At 44.0% G+C, this 12,500-nt stretch overlaps 1 protein-coding gene across 1 annotated transcript in view; it reads left to right on the top strand.

The window, feature by feature from the left end:
* LOC145403795 (roundabout homolog 2-like) overlaps window positions 1–12,500 on the top strand; it is a 473,869-nt gene that overhangs the window by 375,504 nt on the left and 85,865 nt on the right. The window lies entirely within an intron of this gene.

The raw sequence follows: 12,500 nt of genomic DNA, 5'->3' as shown, positions 1-12,500 counted from the left end.
ATTTAATGTCAGGGAAGGGGGAGAAGAAGGTAGAATGTGGAGAAAGGGAAATGAGAGGGAAATAGAAAGGGAGAATATTAGATGAAAGGGAAACAAAAGGAAGATCGGACAACAAGATTAAAAAACAAACTTCCCAAGCTGATGAAGGAAAGAGAAAGGTCCAAGAAAGGTCTGGTATACAAGGAAGGGTATGGGTAAGGAAAGGCAAGGCAGGGCAGGGCAGGGCAGGGCAGGGCAAGGCAAGATAGAATAGGGTAGGGCAGGATAAAGCAAGGCAAGATAAAGTAGAATCGGGCAGGGCAGGACAGGACAGTGCAGGGTAAGATAAAGTAGAGTCGGGCAGGACAGGGCAGGACAAGGCAGGGGAAGATAGAGTCGGGCAGGACAGGGCAGGACAAGGCAGGGGAAGATAGAGTCGGGCAGGACAGGGCAGGACAAGTGTTCCAGTGAATTAATAGTCCTTTGGAAGTAGGTCTGAAGTGAAGCATAATGAAAAAATAAATAAATAAATAAATAAACTACTACGGGATCACCACAATAATCCTACTGGGTTTATAAAAATTTATTTCATGTAAATTAATTAACATACGAAGATTTTTTTTTAAGTATGAAAGAGTAACCGGTGAAGTTATATATATATTTTTAAGGTTAAGTAATAGCATCATTTTTCTTCTCTTTTCAGGTAATGGTGACCTATGAGTAACTTTGGCCACTGTACAGCAGAACCGTGGAATTGTATAGTAAGTTTTATTTTTGGTTCCAGTCACACACACACACACACACACACACACACACACACACACACACACACACTGTCTCTCTCTGTTTATTTATCTGTGCGTCGACCTTTCTCTTCCTCTCATTTCTACTCTCACTCCTACCATCCCCTCCCCCTCCCCCTCCCCACACACCAAATTTAGCCCCGAAAAACGCGATATTCACGAGTGTTAAAAAAATCCAAATCAGATAAGTGAAGTTTGTAGCGGACCCGTTGTCATTCCAGGCAAAATCAATGTAGTTCTGGGGGAGGGGAGGGGAGGGGAGGGAAGGGAAGGGAAGGGGAGGGAAGGGAAGGGAAGGGGAAGAGGAGGTAGAGGGAATGGGAAACAGGAGGAGAGGATAAGAGGGGGAATGAGGAGAATAGGGGGCAGTGGAGGTGGAGGATTGAGAGGAGAAAGTGAGGAGGGGAAGTGGATGAAGAGGCTTATCTGGTAAGGGGAGAAGGGGCTGGAGGGGAGGGGGATGGTCCCCCCCTCATCTCCATCCCGGATGGAGATGAGGGGAGAGTGAGGGAGGGGTGGAGGAGAAGGGAAATGAACGAGGGGTATTATCATTTGAAGGAAGGAGAGAGGGGGATCTGACCAGGAGGGGAAGAGGGGAGGGGAAGCTAAATAGGTGTGGGTGAGGAGGGGGGGGGAGTAGACAGAGTGGAAAAAGGGGATTTAGTAGAGAGAGAGAGAGAGAGAGAGAGAGAGGGAGGGAGGGAGGACGATGGGAGGAGTCTGACCATTGCAATATCCCTGACTCTCATATAAACTATTATTTCTTCGCATCTTTTATTTCTCATCATTTATTTTAAAGTTAAAGTAAAATGGGGTGTTGCCAAATTCTCTCTGGTCATGCTAGTTAATTCATCTTCCCCATTTTATTTTTCTTTTGTGTTTATGGATTCTGCCTAATTTTTTTGTTGGGATGATGATGATGATGATGAGTTATTACTTTCATTATTATTATTATTATTATTATTATTAAAGTAGTAGTAGGAGTAATAGCAGTAGGATTCATTTATTTAACTATGTACATTTTTTTATCCCTTTGTCTCCTCAGTCAGGGAACAAGTAAACTCTGAATACGAGATTGCTTTGAGGACAAGAAAACTGGATCTCTCTCTCTCTCTCTCTCTCTCTCTCTCTCTCTCTCTCTCTCTCTCTCTCTCTCTCTCTCTCCGCCGCATGTCACTTCCCAACACATTCTGAATAATATACGTAACAGCGTCCACGAGAGCGAAAGGGTTTAGGGAATTCATTTTTAACTCTCAGAAGGACAGGATTTCTCTCGACTGCACAAAATCGTCTGTTACTAGCCTGAAAAAGCTTCCAGAGCAGGAAAAAATTTATAATGCTTTCCATCACGAATATAATAAGCCTTTCGTGTCATATGTTGTTTTGCGGGTAATATAGTGCATTCATTTTAACTCGGCTCATTTGGCCACACCTGAACCTGGGCCAGTGTCGGTGTGAAGGAGAGGTGTGGGTACAGTTCCCGACGTTCATGCATCACAGTTACTCGGTCATTTCAACTAACATTAAACACCTCCCATCATTCAGGTCAGTGCCACCGACAAATTTGTGATTATGTCAGGGTTGTCAGGTGTACCGAATGCTAGATATCTGCTACAAAAATGCCACACAAATGCTACATATCTCCTACACATCTGCTACACAAATGCTAGATACCTGCCACACATATGCTATACAGATGCTAAATACCTGCTACACACTGAGCTGGTCCAGGTTCTTATGTTGCCACCTGTACCTGTGCCAGTAGTTTTTCTTCTCTTAACCCTCTCATGGGTGGGACGAATCAAATGTTCCCTTCCAGTAAGTAACTTCAGACGATTTTATCCAGCTGAGAATGAGTCCTAGTAGCCTAAGAGTGTTGATATGGCCAGAAAATCGGCATACGTGTGTCCCTAGTCGATACACCCAGCGCTAACAGATGGCGGATCGAGTGTAGTGAACGTCGGGGTGTCTAGGTGTATTGCCCAAATTTGTGGCGAGTGTCTCCTCCGCGTGAGTGATGTCCCGGCGCCGCCTCTTTGGTCTAGTGGGGTTAGATTGCCTGGAATTGCATGTTTACAGTGTGCTAAACTCTTCACTACGACGATGTATGTTTGTTTTCACGCGACGGAACTGAACCACGCTAAATATATGACCTGCGTGTTTTCTTGAGCGATGTTCTGGACGCCTTGTGGTTTAGTGGGGTTAGATTGCTTGGAATTACATGTTTGTAGCGTACTAAACCTTTCACTACGACGATGTATTAGTCTGCAGTACATTTCCTCTAACCTGACGCAGATCCATAAAGTCAGATTGAAGAGCAGATTTAACTAGTAACCAAGGAGACTCATTTCTACCTCATAACCAAGGCGTATTGAATTTCTTGCAACCACAACTTAATATGCAAGTGGTGAGAAGGAGTGGCCCTGTTCCATCAAGTGAAAACACACTGGCATTAAATTAATTGTGCTCTCCAGGTGATTTTGTTTAGGATACCTGCGCGGCGACCTTTTGCATTGAAGACTATATGTAACCTTTTTTTTTTTTTTTTTTTTTTTTCCTCGAGGGAATAAGACAATAAAAAAGATATCGAAAATTAAATAGGAAACATGGCCTCGGTCTGAATGGGGTAAAAAGCACTGTATCTGTGTTTTATAAGGGCGAGGAGCGTCTGGATGGAGCGAGATTGCCCGAAATTGCGTGTTTGTGTTGTGCTAAAAAGACTTGTGCTTGAGTCTCGCGCGTGCGTGCGTGCGTGTGCGTGTGTGTGTGTGTGTGTGTGTGTGTGTGTGTGTGTGTGTGTGTGTTTACGTGTACATGTCAGTTTTCGTATTCGGCCATATTGAAGGTCCCACTTATTGGACATTAATAAATCGAACGTAAGAAGGTTGTTGCCAGGGTTTGTGTATGTCTTTTATGTATGGCTTAGGCAAGAATATTTTTTTTTTACTTTTTTGTATTGGACCTACGTGTAATGTCGTCTGTTTTCTTATTACTAGTCGCTGTGGTAAATTCATAAGCGTACGGTATATATATTTGGTGAGGTTGGTGGATGTTTATTGTGTTATGCTGTAGTTTATTCAGTGTTTAGATAGATAGATGGATGGATGAATGGATATAGATAGATAGATAAGTGGGTAGGTAGGTAGATGGTTAGGCAGGTACTGTATGTGGTAGGTAGGTAGGTTGATAGCTAAGTAGATAGGTAGGTGGACAGGTAGATAGGTAGATAGATATATAGACAGACACAGATAAAACACACATATATAACATCATTTTCCCCATAATATTCCACCATCTACTCTCTCAGCCATCAAAATATTTTCACCTTTGCTACCAAAACATTAAGTTTCAAAACCCAGCCTCTCATTACCCATTCAAGATTCGTCCCCGCGATCCCACCACACTTTCTCAATTCCTTCGCTTCGTAAACGCTTATCAGGAATGTGTTAACCTCTGTCTGCTTGCTGCGGTGGCCAGGTATGAATTAATTTACATGAATCGGGGTTAGATAGGTGTGTTCTTTGGCGTGACTTGCTGAGGTGACTTGAGTGCGACCTTGATGTGGGTGTGGAATGCTTGTGTTTGGTGTTGGGAGGGAGGAAAATAAGGTAAGAGAGCGTAAAGGAAGGGGAAGGTAAGGGATAGGTAAGGAGGAAGAAGAGGGTAGGAAGGTGGAAGAAGAAGAGGGGAAAATAAGGGAAGAGAGTATAAATGGAAGGAACGGTAAGAGGTAGGGAAGGGGGAAGGAGAGGGAAAATTCGGGAAGACAGCATAAAGGGAAGGGGAGGTAAGATGAAGGTACGGAAAATGAAAATGAGGGTAAAGAGAGAGAACTGAGAGAAAGGAAAAGGGAAAAAAAGAGAAGAGATGAGAGGGGTAATGAGGGAAGTAAGGGTAAGGAAGAAGTAGATACTGGAAAGAAAAAATATTGAGACGAAAGAAAAGAAAGAAGGAGATAGGAGAGAGAAGAATGGAAATAAAAGTGTAAAAGAAACTGAAGGAAGAACTCATGATATACATTGATGAAAATGGCGGTAATTCGATAGGTAGGAGAGAGAGAGAGAGAGTCTGACACGCCCCATGTCCACCACATCAAAGACGCTCATAAATTTCACACGAAACGAAAGACGAGAAAAACAGGGAAGAAATATTTAAGATCGAATATGCGAAGAAAAGCAATAAGGAAGAGGAATGAAAGATCAAAGGAGAAAATGGAGAGAGAGAGAGAGAGGGAGAAAGTGATTTAAACAGTTGCACATTTACACTTATCACACAGACCTTATGACCCCTATTAAGTTATCAGGCGTTGTAAGCGAGAGAGAGAGAGAGAGAGAGGGAGAGAGAGAGAGAGAGAGAGAGAGAGAGAGAACGTCTAGCTAATAACAACTCCAACTCGTGATTCCAAAACTCAGAAAAACTCACATAAATAGAATCCAACTCGTTTCAAAACAGCGTCTCTGGCTTGTTATTAATTCCAGTCCAACTCCCCCCTCCCCCCCCCAAAAAAAAAAAAGAATAAAGAAAGAAAAAGAAAAAAGTTTGTGACCAAGTTTAGGAATGTTTTTTTCGATGTTTTTAATGCTCGGAAGTTAAGACGTGAAATTATAATATAGGTGTTTTCAGAAATTATTATTATTATTATTTTTATTATTAATATTCTCTCTCTCTCTCTCTCTCTCTCTCTCCCTCCCTCCCAGTTCTTCTCCCTAGCTCTCTCCTTCCTTCACTTGTCTTTCTCTCCTTTCCTCCCTCCCCTCCCTCCCTCCCTCTCTAACTTCCCCTCTCCCTCATTCATCATACTCACTCATCAGTCACTCTTCCTTACCTCTCCTGTCATCTCCCCTTTCACACCGTTACACCCACGCTTACATCTCCCCTTCTCCCCCCTTCTCTCCTTCTCCCTCCCCTTTTCTCCCTTCCCTCCTCTCCCTTCTCTCCCCTCTTCCTCTCCCCTTCTCAGCTGCACTCACCCCTTCGCCCTCACGGCACCTATTTCCACCTTCCCCCTACCTCCCTCTCTCCCCTCCTTTCTCTCCCTTTCACCCTTGTTTCCCTCCCCTTCTCTTCCCCATTTCCAACTCCCTCCCCCTCACTCCTCCCTCTCTCCCTCACTCACCAGCTTCCCTCCCCCTCACCCTTTCCCCGTCAGCTGCCCTCATTACCCCACCCTTCACCCCTCACCCTTCAGTCACCTCTCACTCCACACACCCCCACCCTTCACCCTCACCCTCCTGTCACCCTCACGCACACACCCGCATCCTCACCCTGACTCACACGCTCCCGGGAAATAATATATAACATCCTCGCCGACAAGCACGCGGCCATAATGTCTATAGCACTTTAACACCCAGAAATGCGCTGAAGTCTTTTGTAACTTATTCCCGCCACTAACCAGACGATTTTTTTTCACGCAAGGAAGATGGTTTGAGGTGAAGGAGTTGACTGAGGCTTTTGTCTAACCCCTCCAGTTCAGTACAGCCAGGGAAAGGCAGACAGGGATGGGGACGGAGCCAAGGAAAGATAGACAGGAATGGGGAACCAGGGAAAGATAGACAGGGATGTGGAGCCAAGGAAGAAGACAGAATCATGTACCGCGTAGGGCGTTGACAGGTTTAGGACGGGTTGGCAGCAAGTCACAGATAATAGGATGTGCTTTTATCTCCGTAGGTAGTAACATTAATTCTTTATAACAAGGCATTTTGGACCCATTAGACGCTCAGAAAAAAGTTGATAGTTTCGTCAGTATTATGTCTTTCTCCCCAAGTTATTTAATTATACTCCTACTTGGCTTTAAATCCAGTGGTTACATTTACAGACTTTCAATAGTAAGGTCAGTTTGCAACCCATTATATGTGCAGAAAAAATTAATTCCTGCTTTGGTAACATTCCTACCCATTACCAAGGTCTTCTTTGTCACATTGCCTTCTAAATTTCTCTTATCATTTAATAATAAGACAAGGATAGCTTAATTTGGAGCCCATGAAGTCTGCAGAAGTTAGTAAGTGCAGCAGTAATATTCTTCTCTATCTCCATAAAATATTACCCCATAGTCCTGTCAGGTTAGTGAATATTTGCATTGATAGGAGAAACAGTGAAAGGTCAATTTAGTTCACAGGTCATTCAGTGCAGGTAAAAAAGATGACGCATTTTTTGTTTTAGTAATGTTCCTTTCCGTCTCGACATCATCCCGTGGTCCCGTCAAGTCAACGGATATTATTTTGATTTTTAATAAGCTTGGGTTAGTTTATTCTGAAATGTACTAAATTTACAGAGAATATTAACACGTGAATTAATTTTTATTTTGTAATTTTCGTCTTTAGTAGCGTTCTTGTCTTGTGTTATATTTTGTCTTGAATTCAGAGTCACTTAAGCTACTTCCAACATCGAGGTCTGCCATAAATGTAATAGTAAAGATAATTCTTTCAAGTCGGAGTAAGATTAGAGCTACATCATCGTTCTGAAGTGGTGACAAGTGCAGCAGACATTACGAGGTGCTTAGGGCAATATTCCACCCTGCCTCCCTTATTTATGGCCCCATACTCCTGTCACACCCACTGTCTTTCTCTCCCTTTGTACACTCCACCAAAATTATCGTCACCCCCCCCTCACCCCCCACCTTACATTTTCAGGTACATGTGAAGACGTTTTTGTATACGTGTGGCTTGTTTTAATGTATACTTAATCTCTCTCTCTCTCTCTCTCTCTCTCTCTCTCTCTCTCTCTCTCTCTCTCTCTCTCTGAAACCACGATATAATTTTTCAGTGCAGGGGTTGAAGGCAAATAATATACCCTTAGCTCAGAATTACTATACTCCCTTCATTTCAACTTGGCGTAAAAATACCGTCCCTCCATCTTGAAAATCCTGAGCTGCAGCAAGAGAGTAGCACCGGAATATGGTGCTAGTCACGAGGAAGTGCTAGAGAAAGGCTGGAGAACCGTAGTATTGTCTTATTCTAACGTGAAATAAGCTACAAAAGGACGAAAATATCCGACTCCAACCAACGTGAATTTTTGCACATATTAAAACTTACTAAAAATATTGCTCAGTTAAATCTTTATCGCCCGTAAGAGTAGCCTGACTGTGGATTTATTGCCTAGTCTACTTCTCCTCCTCCTCCTCCACCACCATATCCTCCTCCTCTTCCTCCTCCTCACTTTCACATTCTGCCGGTTTACTGTCTCGCTCTCCTCTCTCTAATTCCTCTCTTCTTTTCTCTTCCATTTTCTCTTCTCATCTCGGCTCTGTTCTGTTCACTTCTCTCCCCTTGTTTTCTCACTCGCCCCATTCGAACTTTCATATCTACCCTCATCTCCCTCTTTCAACCCCTTTTCCTCTCCCTCAACCCCTCCTCCAACCCCTCCATCTCTCCATCAACCCCTCCAACCCTCCCTTAGTCCCCTTCTCTAACTCCCAGGGGCTTGACGCGATGCTCACTTGTCAACACGTCTTCTAGTGTAACTTGATCACGTCGGGGTGAGAGAGAGAGAGAGAGAGAGAGAGAGAGAGAGATGAGTAGGTAGAGACTGGGAGGGACGAGGTTGATAAATGATAAACGAGACAGATAATACGGGAGTGCAAATGGAGAGGGTGTTTAAGAGTTAGAGATAGCTAAGTAGATGTGCTGGTAGGTAGGTAGATAGGTGTATAAGTAGCCAGGTAGGTAGGCAGATAGGTGTGTAAGTAGCCAGGTAGGTAGGCAGATAAGTAGGCAGGTAAATAAGGTAATTAAATATGAGTGATTCCCAAACTTTTCTAATAAGTTGCTCATAATGGATTCCAACAGATAATAAATGCAACTATAAATATTACAGGTATTTTTGACAAGGTAAATAGAAAAAAAATGGACTGAGTGCCCCCCAAAAACAAACAAACAATCAAACAAACAAACAAAAAAGGATCTGGGGCGAGAAAGCAGGCGAACCGGAAGAATCGAAGCTCCGAACCCGTGAATCACCGAGAGACGATAAATATTGAACCAGGAGAGTCCGGGGCTGACCAAGTTGGACCTCTTCCCCCCCTCTCTATATTTCGGGGATTTATGAGGCTCTGGGGGATTTATGAGGGGTGGTTGTGGTGGGGAAAGTAGGTGGGGGGATGGGGGAGGTGGGTGGGGGTGGCTGAGGGTGTTGGAGGAGGGAGGGGGTGGGGAGGAATTGAGATGTTTGGAAAATTTTGCAAGACAGAGTGGATGGTTGATGGCGGTGAAATACTGGGTGAGAGAGAGAGAGAGAGAGAGAGAGAGAGAGAGAGAGAGAGAGAGAGAGAGGATGGTGGTACAGGGGAGGAGGAGGAGGAGTGTGGGAGAGGGTGATGATGAAGATGACGTAGGCTTGGGATATGATGCTGGTGACGGTGAGAAGGCGATGATGATGATGAGAAAGGTTAATGAATGTAGGAAAAGTGATGAACTTGTTGATGACGACGATAATGATGATGACGACGACGACGATGATGATGATGATGATGATGGTTAGAAAAAGGTACAGATAATAAACACACGGATAAAATAAGAAAATGATGTAAAGATAGTGAGAGAGGATGATGGTGGTGAGAGGATAGTGGACAGAGGCAGGTAACTGATCTAAGTGACTGGCTAGGAGTGGAATGACCCGGATCTTCAGAAACTTGAGAATATTCAATGGCTACTGTATAATTCCTACAACATTGCTATTATTACTACTACTGCTGCTACTACTACTACTACTACTACTACTACAGATAATAATAATAATAATAATAAAAATAAAAAAATGGTGATGATAATGATGACACCACCACCACCAGCAATAACAACAACAACAATAATAATAATAATAATAATAATAATAATAAAGCAGTGACTAAACAAAGATTACCTGTGAACCTTACCTGTAGAAAGAATAAAGAAAAGGATAAAGAAGGTAAAATCCTCAGGTGCACCAACTCTAATTATGAAACGCGTCCTCGTGTGAAAGAGGTTAGGATGACGAGGTGGTTTTAGTGTGAGGTTGAGAATTAAATTGATGCTGGTGAAAGTAGAGATAGTTGGCAGGTATATAAGTAGGTAAGTATGTAAATAAGTAAGTAGGCAGGTAGGTAGGTAGATAGGGAGGTAGGTAAATAGGAAACTTAGGTAGGTAGGGAAGGAGGAAGGAATGTAGATAGATAGGTAGGAAGCATAGATAGGTAGGTAGGTAGGTTAGAAAGTAGGTAAATAGGTAGAAAACTTGGGTAGGTAGGTAGATAGGGAGGTAGTTAGGTATATACGTGGATTGAAAATAAATGAATTGGTAGGAAGCTGAGATAGGTGAGTAGGAAGATGAACATGTAATTAGGAAGGTAGGAAACTTGGGTAGGTAGGTAGGTAGGAAGGTGGATAGATAGGTAACTCGGTAGGAAGGGAGGTAGATGAGCAAGAACAAGTTATCAAGTAAGCAGTAAGATAAGTAAATAAACAAGTAGATAAATAACTAGATAAACAGATAAACAGGAAGATAAATGGCAGTAAGAAAGGCAAGGTAACTTAAGACACAAACAAGGCCACAAATCCTTCACATTAATTAAAGTAACAATAGTGGTGTTATTTTTTTTTATTTGTGATTATGATTCATCCATCTCACCTCAAGGACGTGTTTTATTTATTGGTTTTAGCTGTCTGTTATTTTATTTTGATTTGAGAGAGAGCCGGGAGACTGAAGGGAATGGGTGATGATGATGATGGTGGTGATGGTGGTGGTGGTGCAAAGAAGTGAGGATGATGGTGGTGGTGGTGGAAGGAAGTGATGATGATGATGACAGAGAAGAGGAAGAGTCAAGAGGAAGAGGGAGAATAGGTAGTGATGAGCAGTGTTGTTGATGATACTGATGACGATGAAAACCCATGGACTGAAGGGAGAAAAACAGAAAAAAGAAGAGGGCATTAGTGATAAAGTGATCTTGATGAGTAACAACGCTGATAATGATGATGATGATGATGACGACAGTGACAAGGGAAATCGAGGAGAGAGAGAGAGAGAGAGAGAGAGTTGATCCCAGCTCCAATGTTTTTATTCAGAGTCCCTAAGGTGGGCATCCTCTTCTGTTCTACGCACCCTCTTCATCACCCTCTTTCCTCTACCTCCTACGTGTCCCGCGGCTGTCTAATTGCGCCTTTTGCTGTCTCCTGTCTTTCTTCACCTCCGGCTGTCGTTTGGGGAGAAAGCTGGGGAGAGGCGGGGGAAATTTGAGTGAGTTTATGAGGCAAGTGTGAGACAGGTGTAAGGTGTGGTGTGCAGTGCCGTTGTTGAGTTGACCTCTCTCTCTCTCTCTCTCTCTCTCTCTCTCTCTCTCTCTCTCTCTCTCTCTCTCTCTCTCTCTCTCTCTCACTGTACTTCCAGCTTTCTTAATCCTCCTCCTTTTTTTCTCCCCTACTCCCCCTCCTTCTTAAGCTTCCGTTTCCCTCCTCCACACTCTCCCTTCTTTCCCCATCCTTTTCTTTGTTTTCCCTGCTACTCTTCCTCTCCTCTTCCTCGTCCCTTTCCGTCTTCCTCTCCAGAGCCCCTTCCTCTTCCCTCCTCAGTCTCTTTCTTCCCTCCCTTTTTCCTCCCTCCGCCCTGCCATTTATTTTTTCTTCCTTCTTATCTCTTCCCTCGCCTCCCTTCTTCCTTCTCCTTCTGTCCTTCTCCCCTGTTGTCTCCTCTCTCCCCTTCCTTCCCCTTTTCCTCCCCCTCCCCCTTCTCTCCTTCTCCACTTCTCCCTCCCCTGCCCTTACCAAAACCGGAGCAGTCAATCAGGTCTATTTAGAGGGAGAGAGAGAGAGAGAGAGAGACTGTACGTGTTTATTTAACAACATAATTTCATTTATATGTAGGAAACAAATTTCTGACATTTTTTTTTTTTATTCATTCTTCGATTAAAACTTATGTAACATTCGTCTCTCTCTCTCTCTCTCTCTCTCTCTCTCTCTCTCTCTCTCATACTTGTTCGCCCACTTCTCCCTCCCTCCCTCCCTCCTCCCTCATACATCCCACTTACCTCCCTCTTCACCTTCCTCCCTCTCTCCCTCCCTCTCACCCTACCTACATATATAGTCTCCCTCCTTACTCCCTCTTACTGTACTTCTTCGCTCCCACTCAGCTCTCTCGTCCTCCTCTGTCTCTACCTTTTTTTTCAACTTAAATTCTTGTTCTCTCCTTCCTTCCTCCCCTGTATCTCTCTCTCTCTTCCCTCTTCCCTCCCCTCCTCCTCCCCTTACCTCCCTTCGTCCTCCCCTTACCTCCCTATACCTCCCTCCTTCCTCCCCTTACCTCCCTTCTTTAGGTCCTGTCTGCCTACCTATATAAGTCTCCTGCCTACCTCCTGCCTACCCCCTGCCTCCCTTCTTCCTACCTCCTGCCTACCTTCTGCCTAACTTCTTTCTTCCGCCCTTGTGCTGCCTCCCTCCGTCTTTCATTCTTCTATCTCTCTCTCTCTCTCTCTCTCTCTCTTTCTCTCTCTCTCCAGTTTTCCTCCACCCATCTGTTGCCTCTGCTTCCTCTCTCCCTTCCTCCTACATTCACCTCCCTCTCACCCTCTCTTCCTTCTACCTCTCTTCCTTTCTCCGTCATTGCATGGGGTGGGGAGAGGGAAGAGGAGGAGCGAGGGAGAGGGAGAGAAGGGGGGAGAGTACAAGGGGAGTGGAAGGGGAAGTTAGGTGAGGGAGAAATGAAGGAAGGAGGAAAGAAAGAAGGGGAGTGAGTGAAGTGAGAAGGGAGGAGGGG

The sequence above is a fragment of the Coenobita brevimanus genome, chromosome 61, assembly GCF_032717465.1.
Source record: "Coenobita brevimanus isolate Jiangsu-jjx chromosome 61, ASM3271746v2, whole genome shotgun sequence".
Taxonomy (NCBI): domain Eukaryota; kingdom Metazoa; phylum Arthropoda; class Malacostraca; order Decapoda; family Coenobitidae; genus Coenobita; species Coenobita brevimanus.
This window is presented reverse-complemented; position numbering and strand designations above follow the sequence as displayed.